Raw genomic sequence first — 7,677 nt, 5'->3', positions numbered from 1 at the left:
AGCAAAAAGACAAAAAAAAAAAAAAAAAAAAATTCAAATGAGGAGCTCCCGTAGTGGCTCAGTGGTTAACGAATCTGACTAGGAACCATGAGATTGCGGGTTTGATCCCTGGCCTCGCTCAGTGGGTTAAGGATCCAGCGTTGCTGTGAGCTGTGGTGTAGGTCACGGATGCGGCTCGGATCCTGCGTTGCTGTGGCTGTGGTGTAGACCGGCAGCAACAGCTCCAATTAGACCCCTAGCCTGGGAAATTCCATATGCTGTGAGTGTGGCCCTAGAAAAGACCAATAAATAAATAAATAAATAAAAATAATTAAAAAAATTTTCAAATGATAAAACTAACTACCCTTATTCTGATTAAATGCTTACTATGTAGTCTTCTAATAATTTGATTCTCATATAGCTTAAGAAAAGATTGGACTTGTCAAGGTGCTAACACTTGCATTAATCATGTTTTCTTATTTTAGTTTTTAAATTTTCTGAGGCTTTGATATCTTGGGACCTTACCTAGAGGGATGCCCTCCCAGGATTAGCTAATTCCTAGAGATGGAAATTAGCTAATTTGTGCCCTGGGAGTGTATCTTTCATATGAAAACCAACCAATCCAGAGCTCAGACTAACCACCTCTTCTATGAGACTGTCTCACTCAGGGCCACAGCCCCTTGCTCAAATTACCCCAGCATCAGGTACAAGATGACAGACAGCTCCTACATCCCAGAGCCTGCTGAAATTATTCAAACTAGCCAATCATAAACCTGCCTACCATGCTATGCGCATTTCCTCTTACAGAAACCATAATAAGGGCTCTTGTCCACGTTTTCCCCTTACTCCCTCTGCTTCCCGACAGTGCCTGCTGCATCCCCCTGTGGCCCTGTGTGATGTGATATGCCTGCCTCCTTTGGGAACTCTGAGTAGCAGTGTAATTGCCTCTTGATCTGTTGGCCTCACCATACCTGAATAATAATAAAACCTCTATTTTAAAACAAAAAGGCACAGTCTACTTGGAAGTCATAATTCTTAATACATTAATATTTGAGTTTATAGAGACTTGGCTAGTGCCAATATTCCTTAGATTACATTTCTAAGTCCCCAAGATAAGACACCAGATCATGGGCTTTGGTAAATCTACAAGCCCACAGCCATTCTGAGGTGATGACAACCTCTCTCTTTCTGTACCTTCTTTGAATGTCTACAATTCTTAAAGGGGAGGCTATGAAAGGAAAAACAGAAGAACAGCTAACATTACAAATCACAACAAGAGCAATTTAAAAGAATCTCCAGTGTTCTAGTGAGGTGGAACACTGGATCAAAACCAGTAACTTAAAGCTTAATGATCATGAGTAGCCTACATTTAGGTTTTGAAAATCAATTACATTAAGATTAGGCTGATCAATAACTTATGTGAAAAAAAATATGAAATATAATCCATGATTAAACAATCATGGGGGACTGCTAACAGGGCTAAGATTATTAAAGTATTAATAAATATTACTAAAACATTAATCAATTTCTCATTCTTAGCACTGGTAGATCAAATCTTAGAAAGCAGAGTTCCTGTCATGGCTCAATGGTTAACGAATCCCTCTAGGAACCATGAGGTTGCTGGTTTGATCCCTGGCCTCGCTCAGTGGGTTAAGGATCCAGCGTTGCCATGAGCTGTGGAGTAGGTCAAAGATGCAGCTCGGATCCCGCGTTACTGTGGCTCTGGTGTAGGCCTGGGAATCTCCACATGCCATGGGTGCAGCCCTAGAAAAAGACAAATAAAAAAAATTTTTTTTTTAATCTGAGAAAACATGTTAGATTCTAGATCTCATGTTTTATGATACATACATACATACATAGTCAGTCTGGGGGAAAATTTTTTAATATGTAAAGAATTGGTGATATTCAGCCTACAGAGAAAAAGAGCCAATTGAGATTAGACAGCTGACCCCAAATACTAAAAGGACTGATGACTTAGTCTGAATCCTCCAGATTAAGAAACTAGGACCAGAAAATTGAAGTTACAGAAATAATTCAACTATTTTACCTTCTGAAGCTGTCCATCTATGGAACAGTCTGTCTTAGGAAGATATGAACCACTTTTGGAAACAGGCTGAGGAGAGATGCTGACCAGAGATTTAACAAAAGGCATTCCTTTTATTGAATAATCTTAAATCTTTTCAACTAGAAGGTTCTTTGAGATAGTTTTTACTTATTACCAATTCTAGATTCACTGGAACAAGTTGAAAACTAATGATTGAAATTATACTTTTGGATTTCAATCATCCACACAACTTCTTAGCTTTATTTGACATTTATGAAGTGTTAGTTTTAGTGGCACAAATTTAAATTTTGATTGTCAGGCAACATATATCAAAAAGGATCTTCTCAGTTACATAAATTCTCTGTTTTATCCCCGTACCTTTGGGTTCTATAAATAGAAAAGCCTAACATCCAAGGAAAGAACAGTTCTACTAAGGGACTCAATCATATTTCCACTAAAATGGAAACTGAGATAACATCTGGTCATTCCAGGCTCCTTCACAGGAGAAAAAGGAGTCAGATGTTGCTTAGAGCAATTCTCAGAATTACAAGCAAGAGCTAGAAGAAATACGAGTAGAATTTGGGAACTCATTAGGGACCCCTTGCATTACAGCCAGAGGTAAATGTGGGTTATTACACTCACACACAGCCAGGAACAACAAGGCTTCAGGGACCTCAAGAATGAAGGGATGGGGGTACACTACCAGGTACCTTTTTGACTGTTTCTTCCCATAGCTGCTGGGGCAGCCTTAGGTATCATAAAACTCCATTGGTTCCCTTCCCCCCAGACAGTAGAGTGGACCAATGGTGAACAAGTGACCCAAGGGAACGAAGCCACACACAGGGGTGAGATAATGGGGCTTTCTTCAATAATCTGAATTTGTTTTGTACACCACTGGAGTCCATGACCTCCCATTGCTGAGGACCCTGACTTGGTTCTTGCTCTTCCTGCAGCCTAGATGTTCAGCTTTTTCTCTGAATTTTCTGGATATATCTCCTTATGGTAACTTCCTCCCTCGTCTCCTTTATTGAGTTAATTTGAATAGGATTCTATTTTTGCATCCAAAATGTTTCTGATCAAGACAGTACCTAAAGCAGTATCAGTTGCATCAAAATGGAAAATATGGTCCAGAAATCAGATGATTATTATCAGAACAAAAAAGTCATGGCTCATGCACAGAAAGTTCCAACTCAAAGGGCAGCTTTGACACCTATGGATTCAGCTTTGAAGAGTTATTGGGAGGCAGTGTCTTCATCAGTGACCACAGCATTGTCACAGAGGCTCTTTAGAACAATGCCTGTTATACAATATGCACTCCAAATTTTTACTGCTTTTCATCATCATATGTGAGGATAATGAATTTTGAAAAACTAGGAAACATTATTTGATAAGTTGGTGAGACATAGCTATAATTACTCTCTATCCCCTAAAAGTTTCAAATGGATTATTTATTTTATACATCCTTTTTAACTCAAAAACAACTTAAGCATACTTTTATACTATGTGAATTTTTAAAAACTATCAGCGTGTTTTTTCAATTTAAAAACTAATAAAACTGTTTTTCAAGAATTGAATACATTTAGACACAAAATGCATTAAATGTACTGGGTTTTTGTTTGTTTGTTTGTTTGTTTTGCTTTTTAAGAGCTGCACCCTTGGCATATGGAAATTCCCAGGCTAGGGGCTGAATCGGAGCTACAGCTGTCAACCACAGCCGTAGCAACAAGGGATCTGAGCTGCATTTGCGACCTACACCACAGCTCACAGCAATGCCAGATCTCCAACCTACTGAGCGAGGCCAGGGATCGAACCTGCATCCTCATTATACTAATGGGATTCATTTCTTCTGTGTCACAAAGGGAACTCCAAATGTACTGCATATTATAGCTTAAAGAAACAATGCTTTGAATTTGGAATGATGAAAGCATAATGCATAAACGGCATTAACCTTTTATCCATATATGCTGAACACCTAAAACATCTTCATATATTCACGTTCTTTGGGCTTAGGATCCCTTACACTCTGAAAAATTAAGGCCTCAAAGATTTTCTGGTGTTTTTTTCTTAAAATCAGGGTTATGTGTATCAATGTTTACTACACTACAAATTAAAACTCCGAAGTTTTTAAAATATTGTTTTAAAATGCAAACTTATTACACATTAGCATAAATATTTTTATGAAAATAATGACATTTTCCAAAATACATTTCGTGAGAAGAGTGGTATTGTTTTGTTTTTGAAAATCTTTTATGGTTGGCTTAACAGAAAACTGTTGTATTTTCTTCTGAGTTTCTGCCTCAGTCTGTTTTATCTCTGAAGCATATGAAGAAAATATGGTTTCATACAGATACATAGTTGGAAAAGGAAGAAATAAGGCTTTTCAGATAACTGTGGATAGTCTTCCTTGATATTTTAAAAATGATTTTTATTTTTTCCATTATAGTTGGTTTACAGTGTTCTGTCAATGTCTATCGTACAGCAAAGTGACCCAGTCATACACACATATATATACATTTTTTCCTGACATTATTCTCCATCGTAAGTGACTAGATATAGTTGCATGTGCTATACAGCTTTCCTTGCTATTTTACTCAAACTTGGTAAATGGTAGTTTCTTAAAAGGTTGGTTGTAATATAGAATCTGGAGCCACACTAAGGAACTTCCATATTCTGTTGCAGTAAATTTCATTACTATCTTGCATTCTGAATGGATTTTTTTTTTTTTTTTTTTTTTTTTTTGTCTTTTTCCAGGGCTGCACCCATGGCATATGGTGGTTCCCAGGATACGGGTCTAAATGGAGCCATAGCCACCGGCCTACGCCACAGCCACAGCAACGCCAGATCCGAGCCTCGTCTGCGACCTACAAGGCAACACCAGATCCTTAACCCACTGAGCAAGGCCAGGGATAGAACCCGCAACCTCATGGTTCCTGGTCGGATTTGTTAACCACTGAGCCACAACGGGAACTCCAGAAGGGATTTCTTACCCAAGTAGGTCTTATAACATCATGCACTAGTCATTTGGAAAATAGTGATTCCTTGAGTTATGCAGATCTTCCAAGTATTGACACATTTTGCTATAAAAAATAACGTTTATTATTATTAGCACTGATATAAAAATATTTAAGTACGAGAATTAAGAATTAAGCCTTAAGTGTGGGAATTGTCAGGCTCACAATGATAGGTTCAAGTTTAGTCAAATTCTAATTTTTCATGTAAAAATTCAAGTTTTATCATTGGCAACAGATACTGTCAGTTGTTTTCCTTGAAGTGCTAAGCTCGCTTTCTTCATTTTTAAGAAAATATCTGCTAAATATCCAAGACTGAGTAACTGGTCTATTCACTGTCCCTTCAAATACTTTTTCCATGAAAAAAATAGCTATTTCAGTTCGCAACAAGGGCTTTTCTTTACGACAACCACTGAACTTCATATACAGAACAGTGCTGTGTATTTTTTTGGTGGGGTGTTGCATTTGCAGCATATGGAAGTGTCCAGGTCAGGGATCAACTCCAACTATGCCATAGCTGAGTCACTGTCAGATCCTTAACCCACTGTGTGGGGCTGGAAATCAAACAGTGGGGACTTCCAGAACTATACTATGTTTACCTCATATTCTGTCACATGGAATATTAAACAGACATGTGCTCCGGGCCAAGATTTACTAAAATTAATAATTTTTGTTGAGGAGTTCCCATCGTGGTGCAGTGGTTAACCAATCCGACTAGGAACCACAAGGTTGCGGGTTTGATCCCTGGCCTTGCTCAGTGGGTTAAGGATCCGGTGTTGCCGTGAGCTGTGGTGTAGGTCACGGATGCGGCTCAGATCCTGCGTTGCTGTGGTTCTGGTGTAGGCCAGCATCTACAGCTCCGACTAGACCCGTAGCCTGGGAACCTCCATATGCAGAGGGAAGCAGCCCTAGAAAAGGTAAAAAGACAAAATAATAATAATAATAACTTTTGCTGAATCATTAATGATATATATATCCTTAAAAATTTTTTTTAATCTTCTTACTCTTTCAGCTCCCCCCTGTGCGGCATATGGAAGTTCCTGGGCCAAGGATCGAACCCGGGCCAGAGCTGTGACCTATGTCATAGCTGCAGCAACACCAGATACTTAACCCAGTGTGTCTGGCCAGGGATTGAACCGGGGCCTCCACAGAGGATAGCCGGATCATTAACCCACTGTGCCACAGTGGGAATTTCTATTTTGTTTTCTTTTTTTTTTTCTTTTTTTTTTTTGGCTTTTTGCTATTTCTTGGGCCGCTCCCGCGGCATATGGAGGTTCCCAGGCTAGGGGTCGAATTGGAGCTGTAGCCACCGGCCTACACCAGAGCCACAGCAACGCGGGATCCGAGCCATGTCTGCAACCTACACCACAGCTCACGGCAACGCCGGATCCTTAACCCACTGAGCAAGGGCAGGGACCGAACCCGCAACCTCATGGTTCCTAGTCGGATTCGTTAACCACTGCGCCACGACGGTTACTCCTCTATTTTGTTTTCAATGTGTGTGTGTGGCAGTGAAAAATATGATTGATAGCTGCCATGAACTTGATTCACACTAAGGCATTGACAATTTTACCTACCATCAGTACAAATGTCAACACAGTGAGACAGGCAGTTTCACAAATGGTTTTGACCTTATGCATCTTCTAAAAGCATCTCAGGGGAACTGGGGGAGTTTGTGGGCCACATTGTAAGAACATTTGGCCTAAGAGAATTACTAAAATTTTTTGTTATCCATCCATCCACCCATCATTTGTTAAGGGTCTATTCTGATCAGGTATATAAAAATGAGTAATTTCTTCCACCCAAAACAGGTGAGAGCAAAATATAAACCTGTCAAATAATTACAGTCTAGCAGAAGGTGTATATTAGGAAAAAGCCCTGCGGAAGCCATGAAAGACCTTTATAGGAACCTTGGGCTGAGGGGAAGAGCTCAACACATTCTGTCACGAGGTCATGACTTTCAACTTTTTTTTTTTTTTTTTTTTTTTTTTTTGTCTTTAGGGCAGCGCCCATGGCATATGGAGGTTCCCAGGGTGGGGGTCGAATGGAAATTGTAGCTGCTGGCCTACACCACAGCCGTAGCAACATAGGATCCAATCCACATCTGTGACCTATGCCACAGCTCATGGCAATGCCAGATTCCTAACCTACTGTGCAAGGTCAGGGATAGAGCCTGCATCCTTACTGGATGCTAGTCAGGTTTGTTAACTGCTGAGCCATGACAGGAACTCCCCCATGCCCTTCAATTTTAATTCAGAATTTTTCGATTAGCGTTTAAATTCACAAAGTGGCAAGAGATTCTCATAGCCAATATTTCAGTTACATTTTCTGAGTTATTACATTATTTGATCCTCCAAAAAGGGATAAAGAAGAAAGGGGCAACAACTACCCTTTATGAAGTAGCAACCAAACCCAGAACAACTCAGCTGCCAGATTCAGTCAGTCTGGTTCCTTTAGTAAACAGAAGCATAAACAAAAGAGCTTAAAACAAAAGAGCATAAATAAAACAGAAGCATAAAACAAAGCGCCTCCCTAGAGAACAGGTGGTTGGTTCAGTCTCTTTTCAAGGCCTGCCTGTTTTCTCTCTACTCTAATGGTGAGACTGACAAGATAGTTCCACTGCTTAAAATTATTACATATTTAGAA

The sequence above is a fragment of the Sus scrofa genome, chromosome 2, assembly GCF_000003025.6.
Source record: "Sus scrofa isolate TJ Tabasco breed Duroc chromosome 2, Sscrofa11.1, whole genome shotgun sequence".
Classification (NCBI taxonomy): domain Eukaryota; kingdom Metazoa; phylum Chordata; class Mammalia; order Artiodactyla; family Suidae; genus Sus; species Sus scrofa.
This window is presented reverse-complemented; position numbering follows the sequence as displayed.